The 17,282-nt window shown below is 34.3% G+C and overlaps 1 protein-coding gene and 1 long non-coding RNA gene across 4 annotated transcripts in view; one reads left to right on the top strand and one right to left on the bottom strand.

Moving 5' to 3' along the window:
* Positions 1–17,282, top strand: part of LOC106463298 (MAGUK p55 subfamily member 5-like) — a 109,268-nt gene that overhangs the window by 60,217 nt on the left and 31,769 nt on the right. The window lies entirely within an intron of this gene.
* Positions 3,719–12,544, bottom strand: LOC111086732. Its single transcript, XR_002611460.1, has 2 exons — positions 12,264–12,544; positions 3,719–4,087 (listed from the first exon to the last, which is right to left on the bottom strand). It is a non-coding gene; the product is annotated as an uncharacterized LOC111086732 (long non-coding RNA).

The raw sequence follows: 17,282 nt of genomic DNA, 5'->3' as shown, positions 1-17,282 counted from the left end.
CTATATCCATGTCAACATGAAACTAAGATCGTGTTACTAGAGTATTTTCTATTAGCTAATCAGGTAGCAATCTCTCTCTCGGTAACGATTCATAGTGGTAGTTTGAGGAACTGTTTTATATCACGAGTTGTAAGTTATGTTTCATAATTTCTAATTATTTTATAAATTATAGTTCAGCATTGTACTGTTAAATTGATAATTAGCATTCCGTTTAAGGTTGTTGTTGTTTGTTTGGTCTTCAATTTCTCGAAGTTGCTAAAATATGCAAATATATCGTCAACGGTGAGTAAGTGTAACAAATGACGAGGGATTTTGTTCCGTTGACAGAGAGCAATGTTAGTTCACTAATAGTAATACGAAAATTTCCCGTTCGTGCCACCTATTTCGGTTCGTGGTTCTGGATTTTTGGTGTTTTTTTTCCCCCGCGCTTCCAAGTTAACTATAGAGGAAGTAGTTGATTGTGTAAACATGCCTGATGTTGCCTTTTACCATTGTTGGTGTATTTTTATCTATGACGTACATTCTTACAGCCATGTTTAATAAAATGTTTTGAAGAAATTGGAAATCGTTTTATGGTATAAAGCTTTTGAGATACAAAACAACAAAAACGTTCCAAATAACTTCACTGTTGTTGACCAGCTGCCTTCTCTTTAGAGTTTAGTCTCTCGCTTTAAAATTGGGAACGGCTAGCGCAGATAGCCTTCGCGTAGCTGTGCACTAAATTCAACCAAACAAACAGTATAGACTTGTTTTTAAAGACTATGGTAATCCCAGACTATAAATTAAAACTTAATTTGTTAATATTCTTGAATTTTCTAGCGTCTGTTTTACAAACTCTGTCACTCGTAATAAACACAAGCATTATAGGACTTAACCCTAATTTATACTGAACGTTATCCGTTTATAGTTTACTGCAGTATCAGAAAATAAAAAGGTATTTTTCTTTAAATATGACATTATTCGGTTTACCCAACTAAGTAATTAATAACTTTAAAAAATATTCAACCTCTCTTTCCATTATATTTCAGTTTTTTTTAATTATGTTACTCGTATATTAAAAGAGATCCAGTGAAGATAATATATATATACACAGTGGCTGATTCTAGGAAGGAAAATCAATAGTACATAAAAAACCTGTTAAATAACTTATTCATCTTCTTATTTCTCTATATATAAATATTAGTAGAGCGAACATTGAACCACCATCGTTACGGTAGCGTAAATTTTAAAAGCAGTGAGAAAGTAAAACACATTTAAAATTATCTTTTGAGGCCATAATTGTTGGACTGCTTAATATACGTGGTAAATAAGTAGGCCGTTAGCTGTCAGAGATCTTTGTGTGTGCGTGTGACAGTGTATTAGTATCAAATTGTTTTAATCGAATTTCAATATGTACACGTTAGTAGATTAAGCCTTTTAGCGATGATATGCTGATTTATTATTAATGATGACATGAATTATCGTTTTATGTGTATTTTCTTCACAACTACTGCATGTCAAAAACCTTGTAGTTCTAGAATCGGTGGGCATTGTAATATAGGTAATTACCGTAAACTGTGATTGCGTTTGGAGTGTTACAGGCAAACATTTGTGAGTGACGCATGCGTGACTAACGCTGTATTCGTACATTAAATTGTGCGCGTAATTATTTCTTGTCGTAATTGTAATTCCGGGTATTTGTTCGCAAGTGTAAAGTTTCGGTGAGTATTCAGTGCCAACAGTTAAAAGTAGGGACGGTACCTGAGTATCGATACGATGTTAATAAATTATAATCTATAAAACAACTTTAACAAAAAAAACCCCGAGGAGGAGTGGGTGTGTATCTAATATTTGCACCGTAGTCGCATAAAATTCTTGAAAACATTCGCTCCTGGGTATACACATTCCTGGGTTGAGCATATTGCAACACGACTCATTTGGTTGCACTATCTTTCTCAGCCTAAATGCGTAGTATGTGGGGGATAACGAATGTGAGCCAGACTTTAGTTAAGGAGAGGTACATTTACAAATTGTAGGCCTACCTGGATCTGGATTTTAGTTAAATCCAGATACATTTACAAATTGTAGGCCTACTTAGATCTAGGTTTTAATTAAAGCCAAGTACATTTGTAGGCTTACAATATAGATTTCTAAACAGTGACATCTGTTATAATCACACACCAAAATACCACAGAACTATAATTGATGTATAGTTTTTAATATCTTCTGATCAAAGAACTAACTATATTGAACCAAACTGTAAACTAACTTGTAGGTTCACGAACTAACTGACCAGAGCGTAATAGTAGTGTTATAAAAACAACACACAATAAAATTTAAACCTGTAGTGATAAGAATTCATTCCTGTAATCAGTTTAATATCTTCTTCATTAACGATATTCCGAAACCCAGTAAATCGTAACGCTTCAAGACGGTACAGCTAGTTGATGTGTTATAGTTATGTTGGCTATTTGATATGGTCTGTGCCCTTTGTAAAATAAAAATAATAGGTGAGACTTTTTGTACATGACCAAGGCGATTTGATATTGATCTACAAAGCAGTGGTTCAGGTTTCAGCTGTGGTTGTATGTACATTATTGTACGAATAATTAAAGATGCAAAACCATGTGATTTTTGTGTAATAATACAAATATGCAATAGATTTCCTGAACTTGGTGGGCCTAGTAAAGGTTAAGCCTGAGCATGCATTCTTCCATACATAATTAACGTATAAGTGTTATTGTTCTAGAATGTAGACAGATTTATGTCTGGTAATACAGTACAGTAATCGACGGGAAGCTGCCATTGTATTAGTAATTTAGATATTGATGTGCACGCGTATCTGATCACAGACGGATAACCAAATATCCCTTAAAGTTGTTGGTTGGAAGTGACTGAAGCATGCGAGGTTCTGCACAATTGATGTAAGCACCGTGCAAACGTAATAACAGATAATTAAAGTAATAAACTGGAGAACAACGCATGCACATTAAATCAAAAATTTGAGCTTCGTGAAAAGAGATTAAATTGAAAAATTAAAGATTTAATTTTTCTATTAAGTTTATTGGTGTCAGAAACTTGAACTGTTCAACGGTTACATTCACTTTTTCTACGTTTTTTTTTTTTGCGTAATAGTAATACTGTCGATCATGTGTTCAATGAACTCCTTTTGATGATGCAAATATTCACATACGGCTTCGTTAAGCCTTTTTTTTTTGTAGACTTTTTCAAGCTACATAACCAAGTTATGCAGGAAACGCTTCCTCAAAATGCCATTGATTATTCAGGAAGTCACTTCAATTATGTCTAGTTAAACCAGTTTTAAAACCGACTAAAAAAAGGTGTAATATGCATATGATACCAGCACGTTTTGTGCTTTTTGTGGGATTGATCAAACTATATTTTCTTGTTTTATTTGGTCCGTTATGGTCCAGTTTGTGACAATGAAGCTATCGCCTAGACAGTTTCCGTTGCTCCTACATGTTAAAACCGCATCGTATACAGTTGACAAAGGAAGTGGACTGCCATTACGTGACGAAACGGGTACTTCCTGTTGACCTGAAGGTCATTGTGTGATATATTTAGCATTCTATGTGTGTGTGTTTTTTTTTTAATCCCCGGTAACTTAAGAGCTTGAATATCTTTTAAAACACATATATCGTTGAGCAGCTTGACGTAGTGAAACTTTATATTTATGTCACCTTTTAACCTTTCTAGTCACCACTTTCAAGTTCACATATGCATTTTGAACGTTTATTAACATGTAATAAAATATCATTCCTGGCGTTAGTATTGTTTACCTACACCAAGTACTTGCCTGTTTTACCTCTCTACTGTTGTATGTAATGTAGCCATATTTGCAAATTCTAAGTAGTTTGAGTAACAGCAGGTTGCTACGGGAGTCACGTGAGTGCGGAATTTCCATTTAGAAATAACCAGGTGAACCTTAGGCCTAACAACAAGAAATTATTGACATAACCAAATGAACCTTAGGTCTAACAACAATAAATTGTTGCACGAAAGTTTGGAAATTTCTCATTTCTTCATCACCAATAACGTAGACACCCAGTAACAGGTTTCGGTCCTTGTTTGTGAAGCAGAAGTTAACCTGTATAAAGAAAAAGTAACGAAACCATTATTTGAATACCTTAATTATGATTTTATAAATATAGATAGGACCTTAGCATACACGCTTAACCCTCTGTTGCACGCGTTATGAAAAGTTGGTGGTGGGAAAAAAAAAGTTTTCTTGACTTTCTTACTTAAAGACTTTCATATTGCACAAAATATGTTATAAATGGATACGTTACCTAAGAGGTAACAATGTTCAGTTGAGAAACCGACAACAATAATGTAATGGTTTATTTAGATTGTTTCCTGGAAGTGATAGCATTTAATTAGAGAATAGGAGCACGTGTATTTGCGACTAGATTTCTCGTGAGACGAGTCAAAATGTTTGCCACTTGCATTTTTCCGTGAGTGTATGTTACGTTAAATTATAAAACTTCGAAACTTAAATTTCTGGACCGGTTCCTATTCGATTAGGATCGTGTTGTTCCCTTGTTATGTACCCAAAGCAGATCCCTGTTTGATTACACGCGTAACATCTCCGTTATTAGTTACTTCATCCAGAATGTGTGTACTCTGCCATCATAAAACATGTACTAATGGGAGTTTGTTTTTGTCTGCATTAGTGCAATGGCGAACAAAAATATTACTTTTTTATTTAAGTTGCCAATTTTAGAAATGACACTGTTGATAAGCAGGAGTCATCCGCCAACCTGTCGTCAATTTTCGAAACCAGTAACCAACTTATTTGTTTTATTACCTGTTTGATTCTCGTACAGCACCTGTAAGCAGATGAAATTAACTACCTATGATTTTACCTGTACAGTAAATGCAAAAACAATAACAATAGAAGTAGAGCCAGCATAATAGCGTACTTGTAGTCTCAAATAGCTCGGTATTTTACATGCATATATATAATTTAAAGTTCGGTTTCCTGAAAATATAATATTATTACCTTATGGGTAGACGTACACATGGTAGATGACTTCTCGCAAGTTCCTACTGGTTTGGCAGGCTCAAATCCTAACATAACTGAGAATGAAGTAATAAAACGGGTTAAAAGTGTCTTGTTTTAGAGAGTTAGCATCTTGGTATATGCCTATTTGTATCTGGAAATACAGGTACAATTATTGAAGTTGTAACCTTCGTTTTATCATTCGTAGGTGATGTGATTTGTGGCTTTACTTTGAAATCTCTACAATGTGTATATATTTAGCAAAAACTTGAATAAAATACCATTTAGAGCTTCTTATAAAATGTCTTTAAAACTCAAAAATACCGTCATTTAAAGAGTAACGTTTGCGTCAAACTGTTGTATGGAATTCGTGTTTAACCTCACTGATGAGGTGTGTTATATATTTACAAATTGCCAGGACGTGAAATCATTATTTGTGACCTATTAGTTAACGTGTTAAACAATGTTAATACTAATGTCTCATGGCAAGTATAATTGTAATTATTAATTCGTCATCTTGTAAAAGGCATACACACTATTGTTGAGATTGTTTGTGACCCGTGTTTATATTTATTTATTGCCGACGCTAAACCCACTGTTGAAGTTTTGAATGAACAGTCGTGACATTCGCTGTGTTAATGTATTAAATCGTATTGACTGTTACTGATTTGTGAGACCAAGTGAAAAAAAAAGACTCGTAAAGCTATCTAAAACGTTAAATGATTATAACATTTTACTAAACACAAAATTGTATAGACCGTTACATTGCCGCCACTTAAAATAAAAATCGACAAATGGCTCTCTTAGAAGTCACTAGAAATAACTCGTCATCCTGTATTGTCTTTTATTTCCAAGACCGGAGTAGTGTTTGTTGTTGTTTTTTAAGCATGTTGTGGTTCCTGGTAAGGTTTAGAGTTACCATTATTGTAAAGTTCAAAACTATTCCTAGCCAACGATTTATTTTAAGCAAAGGCCGGTCCTTTTTTGAAACTTTTTTTGTGAAAACCGTTTTCTTCTTTCCACTTTCGTGTTATTTGTAAGATTTCAAACGAATCTTTACATCACTTAAACCTATTTGGACTCGCTAATGCAGCCTCGTTCTCTAACTAAACTGAATCACCATAGTATCAAAAAAGTATATTAACTTTCTGATAAATTTCAACAGTCTAACATTGGTAGCCTGTGGTTAACTTACCAGACTGTGTATCCGCGGCTCCATGGTTTGCGTCCCGTTACCTCAAAATCCCGAACCTGGGGCCATGAGTGTGTTATAAGAATGACGGTCAAATCCCATTAGTTGATTCGAGTAGCCCAAGAGTTTGCTGTGGGCGCTGTTGACTAACCGTCTTCCCTCCAGAGTGTCACTTGAAATTTTGGGATGCGTGTGTAGCTTTGTGTGAATATCCGGAACAAACATTTTAATATCAACGGCTTGTATAGTTCGTATTCATTGATTTAGATGATTGAATGGAAATAAATTCTTGCTCTTTCATAGCGTTTTTGGAATATTAACATTGTTTCTTCTGCGCTTCTGTATCAGTTTTAAGCGTCGCCATACTGAAACCTGCATTTATTGCTTCACAAAGTTTAGTTTAGAAAAGTTGCAGTAAGGTACATTTTAGCAGTATTTTATTACTATTAAAACTGTTTTTATAATTTGTAAAAGTTCTCATAGTAGAGAAGGAAACTTAAACCTCGACTACTTAAGGGTTTCATGAGCGCCACCTACTTGTTTTTAGTTAGTTTTTTTACAAGAATAACGCTTAACCGTTTAAGATACGTTTTGATTTTATGTATTACATGTTCTTTCCCCCATTTGTTGTTATATTTGATTGTTCCAAATATAAATGCGGCTGTTACTTGTAATGTTTACAAATGTATTATTGCGAGATAAATATCGTGTTCACATTCTACCCCCCCCCCCCTTTTCCTCTATTCGATTAAAAACAACAATATCATTTACCATCGTTCATATTCAATTTCTGTCTATTCTGTTGATACATGGACATTCCTGGACTAGTGGTTAACAGAACTGTGAATCAGTGGGTCTATGGTTCGAGTCATGTTGCTTCAAAATGTCACTCTACCTTTAAAGGCAGTAGGACGTTCGATTAATGTAAACCAAGACTTGTTCTTCCCCTGGTGTATTAGTTCAAAATCAAGTACGACTACCTCATACAGCCCTTGTGTAATTTTGCGCGAATATTCCAGACAAACAAACAAATATTGACACAGAACACACACACATAGGCGCGCGCGCACACATGTTCGTGCCACTGTAAGAACTTTGGCTCCCCTATCGCTGATGTCAGTTTTAATATTATGTTAGGGTAAGAGTCTTATACAAATGTAACACTTCCGCTGCTGTAGAAGCGACACGTTGGTCAGTAAATACTTATTGGTGTTCTATTGGTTATTTTTCTCTCAAGATTGTGGATTAAAATTTGCTGTGATTGGTTTAAGTTAAAACATAAAATCTTGTTTCTTGTGTAATCGAGGTGTGAATCATTTTACACAGATAAAGAATAGCCTAACTGAATATGTGTACGAACTTCGTGTGACCTTTGCTCTGTAACACAGCTATATCAGAACTAACTTTTAGAAACTCAAAATACCGTCCAATCGAATTTCGAGATGTTTAAATCACATACAAGAATGTTGTTTTGTATATGTCGTGACGTGTAAATATTTCCCGTAAACATTCGCTATTTGATTCTTAATGATAACGAATGGAAAAATTTTCAACCAGCTGATACAATTTTTTTTTCTCTCTCGCTCCCTAGCACGATCATATCGTGTTTTGTAATTTTTGTAAACTTCTTCTGTGACTAATGTTCGCAAGTTGGCTCATGCACGTACGATTGACCTTGTGGTGTCAATGAGGCAAAAAAAGTCGAACTCTTTAGATGCGTGTTTACAGTAAACACAACACAAAATTTTCTCTAGAAAAGAATAAAAACGTATCGGGACAGTACTACTGTAGAACTCGCTATTTTATAAACAATAAAAACGTATGAGGACAGTATTACTGTAAAACTCGTTATTTTATAACCCATAAAAACGTATGTGGACAGTACTACTGTAAAACTCGCTATTTTATAACCAATAAAAACGTATCGGGACAGTACTACTGTAAAACTCGCTATTTTATAACCAATGAAAACGTATCGTGGACAGTACTACTGTAAAACTCGCTATTTTATAACCAATAAAAACGTATCGGGACAGTACTACTGTAAAACTCGCTATTTTATAACCAATGAAAACGTATGAGGACAGTACTACTGTAGAACTCGCTATTTTATAACCAATGAAAACGTATGAGGACAGTACTACTGTAAAACTCGCTATTTTATAACCAATAAAAACGTATCGGGACAGTGATACTGTAAAAACGCTATTTTATAACCAACATATTTTATCTGTTGAATTTGTGTACTTTATGTACCAGTTTACAGCAGCAACGACTTTGGGACCATTCGCAATGTGTGTTTGTGTGAGGAGAGGCTCTAATAAGCCTTGCCTGGTGATTAGAGCACTCGATTCGCGATCTGTGAGTCGCGGGTTCGATTCTCGCCACCGAGCATCCTTGTCCACTTAGCTGCGGGGGCGTTATAAATTGACATTCAATTCCATTATTCGTTGGTCAAGAGTTGGTGGTGTTGAATACCTGTCTTCCCTCTAGCCTATTCTTTTAAATTAGTGACAGTTAGCTCCTCGTGTACCTTTACGCGAAATACAACAAACAAAGAACCTGAGCCGTCCCTGGTATGTATGTATATTTATTCGTTTAAAACAGTATTGCTAAATGGTTTGGATGTTTTAAGCTTTTACTGAAAATTACGACCGGTTATAAAACAGGGAGGCTATCTTTCATTAATAAATATATATATATTAATTTGTTAAAATAAAACGCTGTTCAGGAATACGCAGTTGCGTTGCTTACACGTTTGTGTACTGTAAACTACTAAATACGGCCTAATTGGGAGGTTAATTTGAAAAACAAAATCGGGCTTAACGTCAAATCATACATGTTCACCAGAAATGAAAGATGTCATATAAGGCGAGAAACGTTGAATAAATTTATAAATTTAAATATTTTTACAGTCTCGTGCTATTAAATTGTTTAGTGAATTAAAGTGGGGATTTAAAGAAAAGGGGGGAGTTTGTAATTCCGTACTTAAAAAAAAAAAAACGTTGGGCAGACGATGAAAGACAGTATTGATATTGCTACTACTCGACGAAACGTAATAAATTCATTTGCTTTTAACCAGTGATTTAAAATTTGTTTTTCTACTTCAAAATATCTTTATTAGCTCTGTGATTTTGCCAACGTGTTTTATTTTATCCCTATTTTCTAACTAAATAAGTTGCAAGTGTAAACAGATTTCCCCCCAAAGGTCTACGTACTTCAGAAAGACCTTGATTTCTTTGATGTTTATAGACTTTACAGTATTCATGGTTAAGATGCTTATTGAGCGAGTGTTTAATTTGACGTATATATATATTGGTTGGCAGCTTATTATTTGAATAAGGTATATCATTATGGTAATTTTATGTATATAGAGTAGTGTAAAACGTGCATAGTTTAGTGCCAGCAAACGTTTGAAATGGTTCAGGAACTGGCAGTATGACCGTAGTGCATTAGTTGTTTACGTATCTCAAGCCTGAATTATCTCAACAATATGACGTTGACTTACCTATTAAGTTTCACAACACGCCGAAGTTTCTGTAGTATCGTTCGTATGGTTTTTATAAGAAGGAAATAATAATACGTCAATAACATTTCTGGGTAAGTTTGTCAAATCTGTTCTTTAGGTTTATCAGTTAACGGTGACGTATAAGAGTTACTTTTATTGTTTTCGTGTAAATATATGAATGTAACTGTTGCCTTTAGGAGAATAATTAGATATATTTAATCAAAATCCGGGATATTTTATCGAGGGGGGTTAAAGTTTAATTTTTTTTAAAGTTCCATACCAAAAGACTTCAAAACTTACCCTAGCGGTATCACACGTTTTTAAGGTTAATTTCAGTGTATTGTAAATCTAACGTATGTAAAATTACACGTAAGTAGACCACTAAAAGATATTTATAAAAGTAAAGAACAAAGGCCGTTATGAAATTAAAATATCGGATCCTCGTAACACCTCATCAACTCCGTCGTTTTTTGACCATTTGGCACAACGACACCGCCCAGAACAGACGGGAAACGTAAAAACGTGTTCTTCGAGTGTGTAAAATAGTAAAAATGTTTTTGTTGTTTAACGATATATATGATACAGTAAAAACGATGACGTTGTAATTTATTTACTTTCTATGTATGAATGCATTTCTAGATCGCATACTTTCAGCTTTTGTTTATCAACACCTTGGTTGTCTTTAAAAGAAGATGAACAAATCAACTCCGTTGTTCAGCGTGTCTTGTAGAGAACATTTTATAGGCGGAAGGCTTTCGAAACATCGTCTTTTCAACCTGTGCTACTTTTATAAATTAGTCCTACAAGATTTTCTCAACTTTGAACTTGTCAGTTGCTGCACGTTTCAATTCTGTTGCATTTCAAAGAAAAGAAAATACTCAAAGGTTCCTTGCGCTAGCCGTCCGTTCCTAACCTTGAACTGATAGGCTAGAAGGGAGGTAGTTAGTCAATATTAACCACTGCCAACTCTTAGGCTACATTTGGGATTTAACCGTTACTCTTATAATGCACCTACTGCCTCAAAGTGCAAAGCGCTTGTTTCTTTTGGTGGTAGTTTAGGAATATTACTGACTTCAAAAGAATTACAGAAATCATACTGTATAGCTAAAACTGAAACGTTGAATGTCAGCTTTAAACGTAACGTTCAGGGATAGATGCTGTTAATGGTGGTTTATGGGAGGGTCATGTTTTTAATGAATTGTGACGTAACACAAAAAGTCATGTAACTTTAGAAACCTTCGTTTTCTTTCATGTGTATAACAAATTGAACATTTTATAGAACCAAACTGGTGAAAAAACAAAAGCTGAAACTTTACTGAGTTTGGTGATAAGTTGTAACTAAACACAAAGCTACACAATTGGATGTCTGTGCTCTGCCCACTACGTGTATCGAAACCCGGTTTCTAGCGTTGTAAGTCCAAAGATATACCGCTGTGCCACTGGGGGACACAAGTTGTAATATGTCTGGATAAAATGTATTCGTTACCCACGTGTAACGTTTATAAATATGTTTATATTATTATAAATCTAATATGAATTTTCTAGTGTGTATTGGAAATGGGTATTTTATTTTTGTAGACAGGCACATGTGATCTGGTAAGTGTTGTATTCTGTACTGCGAAGAGCAACACACTTAATAAGGAACAGCACGGCCACAAAATGTGTGAATATCAAATATAACACACTTAATAAGGAACATCACGGCCACAAAATGGGTGAATATCAAATATAACACACTTAATAAGGAACAGCACTGCCACAAAATGGGTGAATATCAAATATAACACACTTAATAAGGAACATCACGGCCACAAAATGGGTGAATATCAAATACAACACACTTAATAAGGAACAGCACTGCCACAAAATGTGTGAATATCAAGTACAACATACTTAATAAGGAACATCACGGCCACAAAATGTGTGAATATCAAGTACAACACACTTAATAAAGAACATCACGGCCACAAAATGGGGGAATATCAAATACAACACACTTAATGAGGAACAGCACGGCCACAAAATGGGTGAATATCAAGTACAACACACTTAATAAGAACAGCACGGCCACAAAATGGGGGAATATCAAATACAACACACTTAATGAGGAACAGCACGGCCACAAAATGGGGGAATATCAAGTACAACACACTTAATAAGGAACAGCACGGCCACAAAATGGGTGAATATCAAGTACAACACACTTAATAAGGAACAGCACGGCCACAAAATGGGTGAATATCAAGTACAACACACTTAATAATAACAGCACGGCCACAAAATGGGTGAATATCAAGTACAACATACTTAATAAGGAACATCACGGCCACAAAATGTGTGAATATCAAGTACAACATACTTAATAAGGAACATCACGGCCACAAAATGTGTGAATATCAAGTACAACACACTTAATAAGGAACAGCACGGCCACAAAATGGGTGAATATCAAGTACAACATACTTAATAAGGAACATCACGGCCACAAAATGTGTGAATATCAAGTACAACACACTAATAAGGAACAGCACGGCCACAAAATGTATGAATATCATACTCACTTGACACAAGAGCTACATAAATTGTCTTCCAAGAAGTAGGTGTATTGGAATTGGACAATTTTTCATACTGTTAGGCCTATCGCATTGGTGCGCTATCCTTTACTTTCTTGTGACGTCATCCCATTTTACATCAGGTTGAAAAAATTGTCACTACGCATAAAACTTGGCAAGTTAGATAGGTGATAGTAAGCAGGTGTTTGACGACATATGATACCCATCAAAACACCCAGAGTGGGCGTAGTTTGGTTGGCACAATCTTGCGCGTGGTGCCCATCTTGTGTCAAGCTGGGAGGCGTTGCTAACTGGATTGTTGCTGTTTACACTTTCATTGCAGTTCGTTTTGAAAAGAAAAGCAAAAATAAATAGGCTAATTGGTAATAAATTCAGAATATTATATGTATAATATTGAAACTGCATCATCAGGTTTCTATTGAGATTTAACTACATAAAAATCAAAGATCCAAAGTATTTTTATTAGCTCGTGCCTTATAAGTGGAAGATTACTCGTTTTAGTCGCTCGAATAACGACCGGGCTTCTATGAAAAACATAATGATACAAGTTAACTTAGTTAACGATTTCACGCGGTATCAATTATTAGACGTAATCACTGTTTGGATGTACTGGTATGTTGTTTTAATGTTGTTTGACAGTTTCTCGTATATGTCTGTTTATAATATTCAATTATTAATTCAACTGTTATGTACGCAGTATTTTGCCAGAAGTTATAACTTTTTCAATATAATAACATAATCATTGTTTTTAAGAGTACAGGATTTCTAAAACCTTATTTTAGTTTTTTTTTAAGAAAATTTGTAATAAAGAACTACTTGTTTAAAATGGTAGCATATTGATTTGTGTGTATTATTAAGTATTGCGCCATACTGAATCTTTTCGTATTTGCTTATAACAACGTACTGTCGTGAGGAGGTGGCCCAGTGGATAACGTTCCGGATATTCGCGCTCTATAGTTTGGTCCGTGGGAGTGTTATAAGAGTGACGTTGAAAGCCTACTATTCGGCTGACAAGAGTAGCCCTAGAGTTAGCGGTGGGTGGTGTTGACTAGCCGTCTTCTCTCTAGTCTATCACTTCAAAATTACGGAAAGCCAGCGCAGATGTCCCTGATGTAGCTTTGTGCAAAATTCCACAAACAAACTGTCGCTAAAATGTTGGGCTGAGTACTATGTTTCGCTGACCTCCTCATACGGACACCGGCTACCTCGGAGGAAGTAAAGAGATTCTGATACAGAATTATTTTTCGTCGTTCTCGAAAATTTGTAGTTGCAACAAAGTTGCGTGAGATTGTACCAACACCTTTTCTCATGCATCCAGAAAAATGAAATGGGCAGACGAGCGAATGATGAGCGTCATATTTATAACCATATACTGACTTGGATTTTTGGTAAAAAGGATCACGTGCAAAAGTTGACATTATAGGATAGAATGTAGCATCACCTTATTAATACCAATATTCGTTAAGAATTATGAGATTTAAAAACGACTCCGTTATAATTCAAGTTAAGACAAGCAATAAAAAATTATTTGAAGGTTTTGAATACAGAAAAAGTAAGACGTATTTTTCCTAATACATAAACAAGAATATAATGTACAATTACCATTCAGTGTCAATGGCATTTAAAATTCAGGTAACTGTTTGTGGTAGTAAACTTAACTGGGTTTATATTGTTTGAATACCGACAGGTATTTACATTGTAGGGTTCATATCATACGGTTTTACTGTTGTAATTGGTATCAGATCTTCTCTTTGTCGTGTTTGTACGCGACCTTGAGAGGTGGGGTCAGATGTTATTTACACCCCTTCCTCCCACTGGTGTTAGTCTTCATGGCGTTTGGTTTCTTTTGAATTTTACGCAAAGCTACACGAGAGCAATCTGCGCTGGCCGTCCCTAATTTAGCAGTGATAGACTAGAGGGAAGGCAGCTGGTCAAGATCATCCACTACCAACCGCACATTATATGCCCCCACTTCTGAAAGGACGAGTATGTTCGGTGACGGGGATTCGAACCCACGAGTTTTTCCTGGCATTTCTAGTTTAAGCCTATTTCTATAACACAAAGCGTCTGGTAACCACCGCGTCCCAAGTTGACCCCTCCGTTTATTTTCTTTCGGACAGGAGAAGAAAAACTGAAAATCAAGGTGAAAATGGCCATTTTAACTCACTGATGTCATTCCTCATAATAAAGTAAAAACACGTATTCATATCACCAGGAAAATAGTTTCTTAAGTTTATAACCAACTTCAGAAACATAAAAACTTGTCAATATCTCGGGTTTTCCACTTGAAGACTTTTAATATACAAGTTTGAATTTCTATCGTCTTCTTCACAGCATTGAAACAGACCATTCACAGACAGAGTGACCAAACATTTAATTATTTTACAGTCTAGAAAAAACAAAAAGGGTTCGAACCTTTAGCTTCTTCTCGAACTATCTTAGCCCAAATTTGTGTTAATTATTTTATCTTTAGGTGTTAGAGCCCATACATCCTGCAGGTAATTAAACAAGATGAACTTAACTAACAAATTCAAATTAAACTATTTGTTTTTAATTAACTTTTCGGTTAATTTAATCCCGTTGAAGTTGCATTAGGTGCCTACATCTTTGTTCTCCATGCTATGGGATACGTCAAACGGAAAGCCAACAAGAAGGGGCAAATGTGTTGTCATGTAATTAATAAAAGTAATATACCATTTAAACCACGACTATTTATTATTACAAAAACAAAGATATTTTATCACACATTTATTGATACACGTTGCAAAATATCATTGTTTTTATAATAGTAAATAATGGTGTATTACTTTTCTTGATAATATTAGTAGTTGTATCATGTACGTTATGTTAATTACGTTAGTTGGTATAAAGTTCATGTGATTTGTTTCCGTTCAAAAGAACTTTGAAACGTGCTATCAATATCTATTTCTAAACACGTTGAGCTAACGTATACTGAAGGTGATACATATGGCTACGTAACGGTTAGAACAACGAAGAGAAATCATTATTGTGCCCTGTAGGCTTTATCACACACTACAGTACAAACTAATGTAAGTAAATGAAATCAAATATGATTGGACCAAACTACCGGAACTCGTGAAGGCAGGTATACGTCAAGCGGAAACATTTTAATGGGAACTAAATCCTTCGGGGTAAAACCGATTGGAAAAATTACAGAAATTCATTACAGTATCTGCACTTGGAAGAAAAAAAAAACCTGCCTTCTTGTCACATACACTGTAACTTGTAAGATAAGGTACATCATAAAAATAATGGTGAAAAACTTGCTACCCCAATTACAAAATTTCAACAAATATTCCATTGTAGTTAGAGTTCAGTTTTAAAAAATTCCAAAATTTTATGAAGTCTTTTGCAGTTCATTTTTTTTATAGGTCCAGTTTTTAAATTTTGTTTTCTAGTATAAATGCATTTAAACTTACTTTAGAATAAAATTCTGTTAAAATTGGCATATTGCACCATTGTGCAAGTTACCATTATTTCTAGATTTTGCCCAAAAAATTTAATTCTATGTTAGCTAAGTAGATAACATTTTTTACCTTATTATTTTAGGAACTTTCCTGACAAATATAAATCATATACACAGAAAAGAAAGTTTTATTTTGAACATTATGGAAATATTGATGTTTTAAGTTTTTGATTTTCAATTAGGCTTTGGACCTTTTTACACTCCATACCACTCCTTTAGATTATATGAATATATTCCACATTTTGCTTTATATTATAAATATCTGTGGGTTTCAGAATCACTATACAGTGGACATTTCTGGAAAATCAATGCAAATTTTATTAAAAGATCATTGAAATTAGTTCATTGAAAGCTAATTCTTATTAAGCCTACATTTTGCAAATTTTTGCTACAAAATTATAAGTTAACAAGTTTTGTTTAAAGAAATTATTTCCTAAATCAGTTTTTGTTTTAGCTGTACCAGCTGTAACTCGTTCACCATGCTCCATTAGTTGTTTAACAATTACTTCAGTCCCAGACATTTGTGAAAATATAAAAACACATTGAACAAAAGTAAGGATAGAAGATTAAAACATTAGTATTTCTGAATTTATTTTGTTGTTTTTCAGAACTTGTACTAGTGCATGCTGGAAGAATTTAGACATTTTGATAATAAAGTCAGGAATTAAAAACAAATGAACTACTTTTACTCTCCAGATAATTCTTAAAACAAAAATTATTTCAACTAACCTTTCACCATTCCAGCTTCATTGGGAGTGTTAATATAAATTCTTTTACTGCTAACCCTTATGAAGCTCCAATGGTAAAGCATTGGTTTAATGTTATTATTATTATTATTATCTGGAGAGTAAAGATTGTTGTTTTTATTTCCTTGCCAAAATTTCTGAATATAGTCAAGGTAGTTAGTAGTGGTTAATTAAGTTTAAAATTTGTTCAAAGGTAGTTTTCATTGGTTTGATATTAACAAAAAAAATTTAAATAAATTAAAAAATGACAAAATTGGCAATAACCAAAAGAAGTTTAGTCAACTTAAGTTATCCTAATGTAGGTTCTTGAAGTAATTTACTTTTGATAGTGACATTACACTAAGTAGGCTTGAACCCAAAATCTAATGTTAAGTTGTGGTTAACTTATTGTTAAGTTTAAGTTACCTTTAATAGTGATACTATCACATTATGTTATCTGTTAATTACATTCTGGTTGATCAGTCTCAGACCATCCAAGCAGTGTGCTGTTGCTATAGGGAAGGAAAATGCATGTATGGAGATGTTAAATACGACTCTTAAAAAGGTTACACTTAGATTGTATAGGGCACTAGTTAGGCTACATTTGGAGTATTGTGTTTAGTTTTGGGCCATTTACCTTGGGAAGGACATAGAATTATTGGGAAGGGTTCAGGGAAGCTCTACTAGAATGGTACTTGGGATGGAAAGAGGACAAGTTAAAAACTCTGAAATTGTTTTCTCTTGGAAAAAAAAGAAGAGTTTGAGGGGATCTGATTGAGGTGTTTAAGCTTGTTA

Source organism: Limulus polyphemus, unplaced genomic scaffold (assembly GCF_000517525.1).
Source record: "Limulus polyphemus unplaced genomic scaffold, Limulus_polyphemus-2.1.2 Scaffold1370, whole genome shotgun sequence".
Taxonomy (NCBI): domain Eukaryota; kingdom Metazoa; phylum Arthropoda; class Merostomata; order Xiphosura; family Limulidae; genus Limulus; species Limulus polyphemus.
The sequence above is the reverse complement of the archived record's forward strand: the minus strand, read 5'-3'. Positions and strand labels throughout refer to the sequence as shown.